Source organism: Schistocerca americana, chromosome 2, assembly GCF_021461395.2.
Source record: "Schistocerca americana isolate TAMUIC-IGC-003095 chromosome 2, iqSchAmer2.1, whole genome shotgun sequence".
Classification (NCBI taxonomy): Eukaryota; Metazoa; Arthropoda; class Insecta; order Orthoptera; family Acrididae; genus Schistocerca; species Schistocerca americana.
In genome coordinates this window covers 530070497-530083882 of record NC_060120.1, presented here as the reverse complement: position 1 = coordinate 530083882, position 13386 = coordinate 530070497, and the positions used below count along the sequence as shown (strand labels likewise).

General features: G+C 44.4%; 1 pseudogene; it reads left to right on the top strand.

Moving 5' to 3' along the window:
- The first annotated feature begins 13025 nt into the window (after positions 1–13025).
- LOC124597369 lies at positions 13026–13143 on the top strand (annotated as a pseudogene).
- Positions 13144–13386: the final 243 nt, after the last annotated feature.

Sequence of the window (13386 nt, the reverse complement as noted above, 5' to 3'; positions counted from 1 at the left end):
CTCGCTCGCTGCGGAACTCGGAGCTGTTAATGGCGGCGCGAGTGGTGGCACAGTTACTGGCTAATCAAACAGCTTCTGTCTGTTCTGTAACGCGTCCCAGGTGGTAAAGAGGTGCACTGAAGACTCACGACGCTACAGATATCTACTTGGTGTTCAAGTAGGGAGGTTGGTGCTCGATACATTCTGGGAATACTTTGAAGTGTCACCAGTGTGCTCTCTGTCTGCCTTACGTCACACTTTCCAGCTGTTGCCTATCCTAGCATGGTGCGGCCCCTAGGGGAAGAAGGTCACTAAACCCCAACCATCATTCTCCCCCCCCCCCAAAAAAAAAAGTAGTGGAACCATAAAATGAAGGGTTTCACTACCGGATGTTTCAGTCGCCGAGAATTCTTCCGGGTTATATCGCCGTAGTCCATGGAACTCTTCTATCCCTAACGTTTCGTCCAAAGCTACGTTGGACATCTTCGGAGGTGCTCCTGGTTGTGTCTTCGTGCTGCCCAAACCGTACATTGACCAGCAAGGTCACCGGATCTGTCCCCAATTGAAAACTTTTGGAGCGTTATAGGTAGGGCCTTCCAACCACCTGGGGATTTTGATTATCTAATCTGCCAATTTGACAGAACTTGACACCATATCCCTCTGAAGATGTCCAACGTAGCTTCGGACGAAACGCCAGGGATAGAAGCGTTCCATGGACCACGGCCATACAACCCAGAAGAATTCTCGCCAGTAGTGGAAACCTTTACATTCTTAGAGCAAGGTTGGGAATATCGCCACAATGGGAAAAATGGTCATTGCATATTTTTTATCCTAAACAATGCTGTCACTTGACGAGAAGTGGTCACACTAGTCGTAATATACACCATCATTGTTCTCAATGACTTTGACAGAGAAAGCTTGTTGCATTATTTTTTAATAAACATTTTTGTGATTTGCAGTCATCTGTTGCAAGGGAACTCATTTATATAATTCTTGCTACCTCGTTTATACGTAGAGTAATACTTTTTAACAATAACAATATTTTAACAACGTCTTTCTGTTACAAATTTCGAAGTTCCTAGTTGTTTCTTTAGGGTTCATAGTTTCATCTATGCCAACATGGCGTCATGTCGCGGAAAGAGGCCATGGTGTTTGCCTATATCCCAATAAGAATCAGTTACTCCCGTATATCATGCATAATAAACTGTAAGAAAAGAAAATAGACGCACCACTGAGCAATTATCCGAATATGTGATGTACATGCGTAGACAAAATTTCGGAAACATTGGATGATTTATTCAAGAGAAAAATCTTCACAAATTGGGCAAGTCAGTAATGCGTTGGTTCACCTGTGGCCCTTATGTAACCAGTTATTCGGCTTGGCATTGATTGATAAAGTTGATGAATGTCCCCCTGAGGGATATGGTGTCAAGTTCTGTCAAATTGGCACATTAGATAATCAAAATCCCGAGATGGCTGGAGGCCCTGCCTATAATGCTCAAAAAGTTTTCAATTGGGGAGAGATGTAGAGACCTTGCTGGCCAAGGTAGTTTTTGGGAAGCACGAAGACAACCAGTAGAAACTCTCTTCGTATGCAGGCGGGCGTTATCTTGCCGAACTGTAAGTCCATGATGGCTTGTCATGAAGGGCAATAAAAAGGGGCGCAGAATACCGTCGACATACCACCCTGTTACAAGGTGGCCGCGGATGACAACCAAAGTGGTCCTGCTATGAGTGAGATGAACTGTTCCCCAGGTCATCATTCCTGGTTGTCGGGCCGTGTGGCGGTTGGTTGGTTTCCCATCATTGTCCGGGCGTCTCCAGATCCGTCTTCGCTCGTCGTCACGGCTCAGTTCGAAGCGGGGCTCACCACTGAAGACAATCGTGCTCCAGTGAATCAGATTATAAACCAAAGACGTCTCTGAAGAAGCTCCGGACAGCGGTGGGACGCCAACCGGACTGTCGCTCGCCATACAGCACGCCAATCAAGAGAGCATCTGGGCAGCAGGACCCCTTTGGTTGTCATTCGCGGCACCTCTACAGTGCCGGCCGAAGTGGCCGTGCGGTTACAGGCGCTGCAGTATGGAACCGCAAGACCGCTACGGTCGCAGGTTCGAATCCTGCCTCGGGCATGGATGTTTGTGATGTTCTTAGGTTAGTTAAGTTTAACTAGTTCTAAGTTCTAGGGGACTAATGACCTCAGTAGTTGAGTCCCATAGTGCTCAGAGCCATTTGAACCATTTGAACCTCCACAGTACAGTAGTACGTCGCCGATATTCTACGCCCAGTTTTCTTCTTTTTTTTCCCTTCATGGCAAGCCATAACGGGCTTACACTTCAGCAAGACAATGCTCGCCTGCACACGGTCAGGTATTTTACTGCTTGTCTTCGTGCTTGCGAACCCTACCATGGCCAGCAAGGTAGCTGGATCTCTCCCAAATTGAGAAAGTTTGGAGCACTGTGGACAGGATATCTCCAGCCAGCTCGGGATTGCGACGGCCTAAGGCGCCACCTGGACAGAATCTGTCACGATATCCGCCAGACGGACATCCTACAATTCTGTGAATCAGTGCCACCGCGAATAACTGCTTGCAGAAGGGCCGGAGGTGGACCAAGCGTTACTGAGTTATTTATGAAGCTCTTTCTCTTTAACATATCATCAAATTTTTCTGAAACTGCAATCATTTGTTTGTCCGTACATCACATATACGGGTATCCGTCCCATTCGCATTATTCTTTCATGGTGCGCCCTTCTTTCTTGTGTTCGATCATACTACAAATAAGACTGGCTTTTAAGCCCTTTTATATACAACGATACCATCCGCCTTTGTTTCCCTTTGTCTGCCCCCGGTAGCTGAGTGGTCAGCGCGACAGACTGTCAATCCAAAGGGCCCGGGGTTGGAGATTTTCTCCGCTCAGGCACTGGGTGTTGTGTTGTCCTAATCATTATCATTTCATCCCCATCGACGCGCAAGTCGCCGAAGTGGCGTCAGATCGAAAGACTTGCACCAGGCGAGCGGTCTACCCGACGGGAGGCCCTCGTCACACGACATTATTATTTTGTTTCCCTTTGTGACGATTTTGAATTATCATTCTGAATATTTTGTGCGCTGCCTTCCAAAATGTTTTAATTCAATGGTTTGTTTGTTTTATTTTTTGTAATAGGTTTTATAGACTTACAGATGTAAGTAGCCTGTTTGTATGTTGGCAGCGCTATAGACTGTGTTAATATCGCTGACAGCGCTCTGCGCCCTCGGCAAGAGATTCTGTGGTTGGACGGACTTCCGGTTAGCGAGTGGTTAGAGAAGTGTATGGAAATGGAGAAAATTTTGAAATTTGTGGTAAGATCTTATGGGACCAAACAGCAGAGGCCATCGGTCCCTAAGCTTACACATTACTTAATCTAACTTAAACTAACTTACGCGAAGGACGACACACACACCCATGCCCGAGTGAGGACTTGAACTTCAGACTGGGGAAGCCGCGCGGACCGTGACAAGACGCCCTAGACCGTTCGGCTACGCCGCGTGGCACACGTATGAACATGTTTTTCTTAGTGGAGGCTCTGTGTTGGTAGGATATACATTGTAAGGTGAGACGCAAGGAAATGTAATATGAGGATGGGTGTTGTTGGTAATGTTTGGGCTGTGGAGTTATTGAAAACTATATAATTTTTGGAACTGGATGTCACATGAATAAGATAAAATTTTCGAAATACATTATTTGCTCTTCAACAAAATCTTTCATTTGCTAACCATATGCATCCTAGTAGTTAGAGTCTATAGTAGTTAGAATCTTTTTATTTAGCTGGCTGTAGTTGCTGCTTGCTGTAATTGCTGTAGTTTGTGTTATGAATATTTTCTGTGAGGTAAGTACTTAAAAAAAAGAATGGGACTCATGACTGAAATGTGTTCAGGCAATTATCATGGTTGGAGGTAGTTTCATATTTCTTTAATTTCATATTTTTTTGAATTTTATTAGTGTTAGGATTTCTTGCAATTTAGGACCATTCTTTTGTGTTAATTATTGGAGGCCTTGTTGTCACTGTACAGCACTCAGATTGCTTTGGGCTTGTGTATTGTGGGTAATAAATGAATAGGTTAAGTCTGAGTTGTCTTTGTCAGGGAAAATTCCGTAGGTCGGTGTTTAAATGATAAAAATAAGTAAAGACATAGCTTCACAGATTTTAATGTATTGTTTGGCTGTGTTTTAGTTCACACGACATAGCTTTTCATCTATTAGACGCACGTAATTATAACAGCAAGTACTGCTTTCATAATCGCTACACCATGTGCATGTAAAAAGTGTATACAAATACTAAAATTCATGCCGCTTTACATATATATTACTGTGTGGTAGGTCTAATGAATATTTGTTGTTAGTTAGGAGAACTTTACATGAGCTTAGTGTCACTATCAGAATAGCTAATTTGACAAGTATGGGCCGGCCGTTGTGGCCTTGCGGTTCTAGGCGCTTCGGTCTGGAACCGCGTGACCGCTACGGTCGCAGGTTCGAATTCTGCCTCGAGCGTGGATGTGTGTGATGTCCTTAGGTTGGTTAGGTTTAAGTAGTTCTAAGTTCTAGGGGAGTGATGACCTCAGAAGTTAAGTCCCATAGTGCTCAGAGCCAAGTAGTTCTAAGTTCTAGGGGACTGATGACCACAGATGTTATGTCCCATAGAGCTCAGAGCCATTTGAACCATTTTTTTGACAAGTATGAAATTATGCCCAAGTAAATTACATTTTGCAATTTGACTGCTTCTCATAGTTCCTGGAAGTCCGCGTGGAGGTCAGTTCCTATACACGGATAGGTAATAATTAGAAATGACCAAGTCAGGAGAATGTTGTGTGCTGGTAGTACCTAAAACCCCCTTATGGCGATGGCGCAGGCCGTGGTTTTGCGACTCAAATGGGGACGAGCGTTCTCGTTTTGCAAGAGCACTGTTTCCTCACGGTGCACACTCTCCAGACACTGCCACCAGTCGCTTCTGAATATCTGTGGCGTTTACACCTGCCTTTCACGGAAACAACATCGTCCAGCGCTGTCCTTGATGACGACAGTCGCTGTTGTCTACTAACGTAATGAGAGCAGTTGGGAAAATGGCTGTACTTTGCAGGGACTACACTGGCAGAGATTGGCCTGTCATCTACGGTCAGACCAAAGTAGTACATACTTGCGACTGTAGTGGTGAGTCAATTGGCACACCATGAGGGATGGGAAGAAATGAAGAAAAAATCAGTGTGGAGCAGCCCTCGTATTTCTCGGGTCGCTGGCGTCGTCGAGACTGCGCGGGGTCTCCGCAGGTAGGGCGTGGTGAGTAGACGCGGACAGACCGCCGCCAGCTAACCGAGTTATGCGCGTAATCTCGTTTGGAGGTGGCACAATGGGCGGCGTTGAGTGCGCGGGCCGCGGCTGCTGACGCGAAAGAAAGCAGAAGCCCTCCGCCTCCGCTGCCGGCGTTGCTAGGGCTGCACTGGCGCTCCATCCACACTTGTTGATCGCCCCCACACAATACAGTACAGCGCGTTCTCACTTCAGTTAACGCCCTGCGAGAAACGTTTCACGGGATCACATTGTTCCCGTTTCGATATTCGCTAGAAAATTCTAAGTAAAAAAAAAAAAAAAAAGAAAAAAAAGGGGGGGCGGGGCATTGGAACAGCGCAGGTTCCGCAATGTTAGGGCAAGGAGAAAATTTGCCGTCCTTACAAATGGAATTCGCTAAAATCACTGAAAATTAGTGCTGTTTCATCCGAACACGACACAGCCAGGGCAAAAGCACCACAGGCGCAAAGGTGCGAGCTGGTGCCAGTGCCTTTGTGACTCGCCACTGGCGCGAGTTCCACCAGCGTCATGGGCGGCGCTGAGGATGGAGATACCAATTGCCAGAAGAGTACCAGAAGCCTACTCGAACATAGAAGAGCAGCTCTCGCCCATTTGGTTGGGGTTGGGTTGTTTTGGGGAAGGAGACCAGACAGCGAGATCATCGATCTCATCGGTCTAGGAAAGGACGGGGAAGGGAGTCGGCCGTGCACTTTCGAAGGAACCTTCCCGGCATTTGCCCGGAGCGATTTAGGGAAATCACGGAAAAGCTAAATCAGGATGGCCGGACACGGGATTGAACCATGCCCACTTGGTTAGCGACCATCGTCCAGGGTTGACTTAGACAGGGAACGTCGTTTAGTGAACTCTTAGAAGTGAACAGACAGTTGTTGTAAATTGCGTTTGCTACGTAATGTGAAATTTACCCACGGTTATTTGCACTTAGCCGTTGAGGGCCCTTTTTTGTGTTATGTTACAATCAGTGTTGCAGACTTCGTTATTCAACTAGCTACAAAAATAAGTAAACCTTTTAACTCATTAGTGTGACTTCGTTAGTAATTTGTTGGAGTTTTGTAGAACCTTCGTTCTCTTACCCTGTTACCTGACCCTGGGCATAGCTGTGCAACAGTGGCAGGGAGAAATTGTCTTAGCGGCGTACTGCACTAGCAGTCGGCCTACATTAACAACATTGGCAACTAGGCCTCCACATCAGTAGCGACGAGGCCATTTAAAAACTGGCGACGAGGTTTTATAAAAATTAGTGTTTGTTATATTGGTACATGCTGCAAAGAATAACTCTTTTACTCTGTAGGTGTTTCGAAACTTCCTGGCTGTTGAAAGCTGTGTTCCGGACCTGTTTTCCAACCTGGAACATTGCCACATTATTAAATGAAGAGTGCAAGATTAATTTTGGAATCTTCTGTGTCGTGGGCTTATGCCTGCTCTGTCAGCAACATACGTTACAAAAAATGGTTCAAATGGTTCTAAGCACTATGGGACTTAACATCTGAGGTCGTCAGTCCCCTAGACTTAGAACTGCTTAAACCTAACCAACCTAAGGACATCACGCACATCCATGCCCGAGGCAGGATTCTAACCTACGACCGTAGCAGCAGCGCAGTTCCGGATCGAAGCGCCTAGAACCGCTCGGCCACATCGGTCGGCCACACGTTACATCCAAGTTAAACAGGCAGCCGGCTTCATGACAGACCCACAGGGATGCCTCGGCACAGTTACACACGGCCACCAGACGGTAACCCAAGCGCCATCACGTCCTACGAACCTCTTTCTTAAGCCGGCCACGTGACAGGAAGCAAGACCAACTGTATGCTGGCGCCTGGAGCTGCACTTAGTGGCGGGACAACCGAATGTTTTAAAAATCTATTGGTCCGTCGATTGTTTTTTCGTTCAGTCGGTTTTTCAGTCGAATGAAAAGACAAAATGAAACTAGTCTCTGTGGCCATGTCAGCTACAGGGATGTTTTCACTCACTGATCAGGTTTGAGTGGTTTCATTCAGTGCGAGGTAACCGACTCACACACGTCTCTGTCGGTTGCGGCCTTTATATGAATGTTTTCACACAGTCTTCGGGTTCAAGCGCTTTCATTTACATACTTTTTCAGCCTCTTAGGCTATACATGAACCATGACTGGCTTGACAACATTTTTTTTTTTACAAACAAATAAAGTACGAGTATCTTATTTCATGTAGATGTGAATAAAACGTATGTTTAGCCGGCCGAAGTGGCCGTGCGGTTCTGGCGCTGCAGTCTGGAACCGCGAGACCGCTACGGTCGCAGGTTCGAATCCTGCCTCGGGCATGGATGTGTGTGATGTCCTTAGGTTAGTTAGGTTTAACTAGTTCTAAGTTCTAGGGGACTAATGACCTCCGAAGTTGAGTCCCATAGTGGTCAGAGCCATTTGAGCCATTTTTGAAAACGTATGTTTCTAAAAATAAAGTATTTTCAAAATGTATATATTTACTTACTCAAGTAAGAATTTTCATACTTGTAGCATTAAATATCAATTTTTGGTCGATTTTAAAAGTTTAATATCTGAGTTTAATATCTGGTGCTGGTATCCACTGTTTAAAAGTCCATAGCTGGCAAAGTAATTGACGGAGTTGTCTCATCTTAGGTAGTGTAATAGTTTGTAGTTCCAGCAATCGCCACACAAGCGTTGTATTGCGTTGTTTTGTTTTGTCAGATGAGATTCGCCAAATAGTCAGTGTTTTGTTCTTAGTTGCACCTAGTACTCGAGTAAACATGGCTGGCGCAAGGCTTACATTCGATGAAAGGGAGTCAGTTTTGAAGTCGTATTTTAAGTACGTAAACATTAATGAGGTTCAACGGCAATGGCGAAATGAGTATCAAACAGAGCCACCGACACGTTTAACGATTCGTCGCATTGAAGCCAAAGGCTATGTTAAATATGTTCACAAACAACGATCTGAACGACATGAAACAGTAACAAGTGCAGCTAACTCCCGTCGTGTGTTACAACAATTCACTCGCTCACCACAGAAGTCTGTCAGACAGTGTGCCCGTGAAACTGGAGTGAAACGCTCAAGTGTTTGGCGAATTTTGAAGACAGCGAAGTGGAAGTGCTACATCCCACGATTGCTACACGCAATGAACGAGGACGACCCAGATCGCAGAATGGAGTTCTGCGAGTGATTTACTAACATGGTGCGCAACGATGAAGAGTTTACAGAGATGATTGTGTGGTCTGATGAGGCACAGTTCAAACTCAATGGTACAGTAAACCGCCACAATTGCTTCTACTGGGCCGCCGAAAATCCGAACGTCCATGTAGATAAAGCAGTGAATTTGTCAGGAGTAAATGTGTGGTGTGGGTTGTCTTACCGGGGCTTGATTGGGCCATTCTTCTTTGACGGCACAGTTACCGGTGAGGTGTACCTTCAGAAGCTTCAGACATCCATTTTACCTACCATCCGAGACTTATATGGAGACGGAAGAGTTTACTTTCAACAAGATGGTGCCCCAGTCCACTACCAAAATCGTGTTAGGGCGTATCTCGCCGAAAATCTACCATGAAGATGGATAGGCCGTAGAGGCGCTGTGGAGTATCCACCACGTTCCCCAGACCAAACTCATCTGGACTTTTACCTGTGGGGAACACTAAAGGACGTCGTTTATCGACAAGAGCCACGCACATTGGATGAACTTCGAGAATCCATCGTACATTCACGTGAAAATATCCAACTGAACACGTTGCAGTCAGTAGTTCGTGCTGCAGTTCGGCGGCATCGTTTGTGTGCGGATGTTAATGGTGACCATTTCGAACACCTACAGTGATATCTCTAAGTAGAACTTTAAGCTACACTTTCACCAAAAATGAGACAACTCTGTCAATTATTTCGCAAGATATGGACTTTTAAACAGTGGATACATTTTTTTGGACCCCTCTGTATATATATTCAGTTTTTAACACGTGTTTACCAGGTCGGTTTCTTGTCTGTTTGTTCGGTACAAATTTTGCAGTTGATTTTAAACTAACTTCCGGATAAGCCAAAGACTTTAAACTTTCAACATAGCTCAGAACTGGATGACAACGCAATATTAACTCCGTTTTTATTCTGGTGTGTGGTGGGAGAGTACTTGGTGCTGCTGCTAAGTTTTTGTGTGAGCTCGATCCTCTCTAATTTTTACATTCGCGGTCTTTTAGCGAGGTGTGCGTGGGGGAAGAAATACATTGCTTGACGCATTTGAAGAGAAACTGAAATAAACTAGAAATTTACCGCATGTCTCTTTGTAATTTCATCAAAATGTTTGAAATAAATTGAAAAATTTCACATGCACACAAGAGTAATAAGCTCAAAATTACTATTTAAATAAAAAGCTTTTTAATAATAATTTTTTTGAAAACGGACTAAAATGCATTAAATTATCGCCGCTAGCCCCATGCAAATTCCTAATATTATACAGGGAGTCCTGAAATTTTGAACTCGTGAATTTTTAATATCTATGACAATACATGTAAAACTGAAGACTTAAAACATGCAACTGATAATAATAAGGAGCGCAGAGGGTAACTGTAGCTGAGAAAAATTACAGAACAATTCATATTATATGAACTGCAATAAAATTGTTAGTGACTTAGATGAACCATCAGTTACGTAATACATTCGTCGTTGCATTTTAAATGTTAAAAGTTTTGTAATAGCTATTAAAAATTAACAAGCACCAATTTTCAGAGCCACGTGTATGGCGCTAGGAATCTACATGGGACTAGGAGAAGTTATTTAATACGTGTTAGTCTGTTTTAAAAACGTATTGTGTTAAAAAGATTTTTACTTAAAGAATTATTTTTGGTTCAAACTTACTGAAACTATACCTCTCTGTTACTGCCGGTTAGCACCCAACATTCTTTTTCGGTAAATGCTGAGGTGGCGTGAACATACTGTTTATCGCACTGAGTTTATCTTGAGGATCACGTCTTACTCAGTCATATGATTTCTCCCATTCATATACATTACTCTGATTAATACATACCCATGTTTGTGTAATAGTTAGTGCTTCTTTAGTTTTGTCAGGCTTTTGGTACATGAGACTCACATACTGTGTTATTTGTTTCCTTTTAAGTGGTACAAACGGACAACCTACATTTACAAATTTCAAACTTTGCGGCTTCTTACAACAATCGAAACACAATAATCTTGACGATGCAATCCAAGGTTACCTCTAACGGTAGTCTTATGTGAGTTGAAATGAGTCCGCGTAATATTGCTAATATGTAGGTACATTTTTCGTGTGGTAAGCGTTTGTGTATTGTTTGAACGAGGCTGAAACTATTAACCAACCCAGCATTAGCGTAGACGAGCGTGGATCGCCTTTCCAAGTCTGGCACACAGCGAGCAGACATATTTTTGAAACAAGGTCTCAAACTACGAACACATATATATTTCATTTAGTTAGCTTAGGGAAAAGTTATAATTTTTGCAACAATGAGTTTCCCTGGATTGGTCCTAGTTTTGAGGGCCTTCACAGGCGTACTGGAAGAGTTTTTATCCGAGTGTCTGAGTTTAGCCGGGACCTTTTTTCGCATCTGCGGAAATTAGATTGCTTGGAAACAAATAGATTGTAATAAACTTCGGCTAAAATTCATTAAATGAGGATCGGACCGTAGGTAGAATCCTCGTTTTAGTCTATTAAAAACCCAGAGGCAAGCACGCTTAGACGCTGTCCTACACACACACACACACACACACACACACACACACACACACAAACGCGCGCGCGCGCGCGCGTGCAAATTGATCACGAGTATTTCAGAAATGGGAATACGTAGAGGAATGCGGTTTGCGGCATAATGTTCACACACACCTACAGCTGTTTTTTCTTATTTTTTTTATTTAGTTATTAACCTGCCACCGTCCCCCCCCCCCCCCCCAATCCCCGCCTCACCAGCAGTTGACACAATGTGTGGAATGGTTGGTACAGATCAGATCTGACACCCAGGTCCTGCGGAACCCCATTACAGGTTCTTTTCTTTGGGCAGGACCAGCGAGTTGGCATCAGAGCAGCAACAGCAAACATTAGGAACGATACGCTAGGCCTGACATGGTACTGGGATATCGCTTAGATATCCTGTGTGTCCGCAGCCCGTGGCCTAGTGGCTAGAGTTGCTGCCTCTGGATCACGGGGTCCCGGGTTCGATTCCCGCCTGGCTCGGAGATTTTCTGCGCCCGGGGACTGAGTGTTTGTGTTGTCCTCATCATCTCCTCATCATTCTGGAAGTGTCGAGTCTGGAAACGGAAAGATTTGGAACTTGTACGGGCGCTGACGACCACGATGTTGAGCACTCCACAAACCAACATCATCATCATCATATCCTGTGTGCTACAGATGGCGCACACATTTAAGATGACCACCGTCCCTCCTTTTCCTTCATGACAATCATGATTTTTCTAGCTCTCTCCCAAATTTTTTCAAAAGTAATTCGGGACACCTATCTATTTCGGGTTTAATAATTATGAAACGATTTATCCCCAATTAGATATTCATTTCACCTGTATCAGTATGCTGGTACTGAAAGGGTGTTTTTCCACATAAGTAATGCATGGAGCAATGATAAAACACAGTTTGTTGTAGGAACCAGAAAAGCAATGTTAGTGACTACAGTGAACTATGTTGAAACTTGACTTGCATGTTTTCATATGCTGTTGAAGAATACAGACATGCTGAAGAAAATTTACAGTACTGATAAGAACTGTATGTCTGCTAGCACTCTTCACGTTACAAGATACTAATAAAACGTAAATTAATATACTTCTTGTAACAAACTGAAATCACAGTTTGCATTTATTACATTTAATTAGGACTTTTTTTACAATACCAAAAATTTATGTGTGTCTCGAATTTTGGTCCAGAAAATGTGGTCACCTTAACACAGTGACTTCTGTTAAACAGCTACTAGAACCCCGGCGTATATCAGCATCATGCCTGAAACCACACGTTTCTATATCTTGCCGTATATGAAATACATGCGATCAGAGTTGTAAAGATAATTTTGGAACACCCTGTATTTCTCATACTTCCTCGCTGGGGCAGTGAGGAGCCGCCGACAGTCGGCGATCGCATGCACCGCGACGCCGCCCCGCTCGCCAGATAACTAAATATATTTAATGGCATTTGGCTTCTACTCATTGAGCTGTATTAAAAATCACTTCATTTATGTTCACACTCCTTACTGAAAATGAGTACTATGTTTGAATATGGACGTCTATGTAAAGCGCTTCCACAAATCCTTGTTACTCTCGTGTGTAATTTATATTTGGTGAGCGGTAGTAAGAGGGCGACAGCTCGCATTGTTAGCACCGAGCTACTGAAACGCAAGCGACGAAACATTTTCCCTCCCACGTCCACGCTCCCGGCGGTACATAATGACCATCGGACAACTTATCGTCTACAGACCTCTGTGTGTGTCCGAGAAAATAATCCGATTTGACCCATATGTCCGGGGTTTTCGGAGTTTTTGTCCGCGGTCGGCAACTGAAGTAATGGCACGCCTGCCCCAGCGATACGTGAGCGTAATTAGTTACGCGTTAATGCCACCTGGAACAACTTAATCCGCAACAATATGTGAATCTGTCGTAAATGATGAAAAGAAAAATTACTCCATTAAATACATAATTAAATAAACGTATATAATGTTAATTTAAACTTTGGCACAGCCCTTGAGATATGTTTTCACTTATCCCTTGGAATGCCAACGGCCTTTCCACAGCGGTAACACCGGTTCCCGTCAGATCACCGAAGTTAAGCGCTGTCGGGCTGGGCTAGCACTTGGATGGGTGACCTTCAGGTCTGCCGAGCGCTGTTGGCAAGTGGGGTGCACTCAGCCCTTGTGAGGCAAACTGAGGAGCTACTTGACAGGGAAGTATTGGCTCCGCTCTCGGAAACTGATATGCGGTCGGGAGAGCGGTGTGCTGACCAAATGCCCCTCCATATCTGCATCCAGTGACGCCTATTGGCTGAGGATGACAGGGTGGCCAGTCGGTACCGTTGGGCCTTTATGACCTGTTCGGGAGGAGAGAGTTATCCCTTGGGATGGGGCTATCCTCTGGTG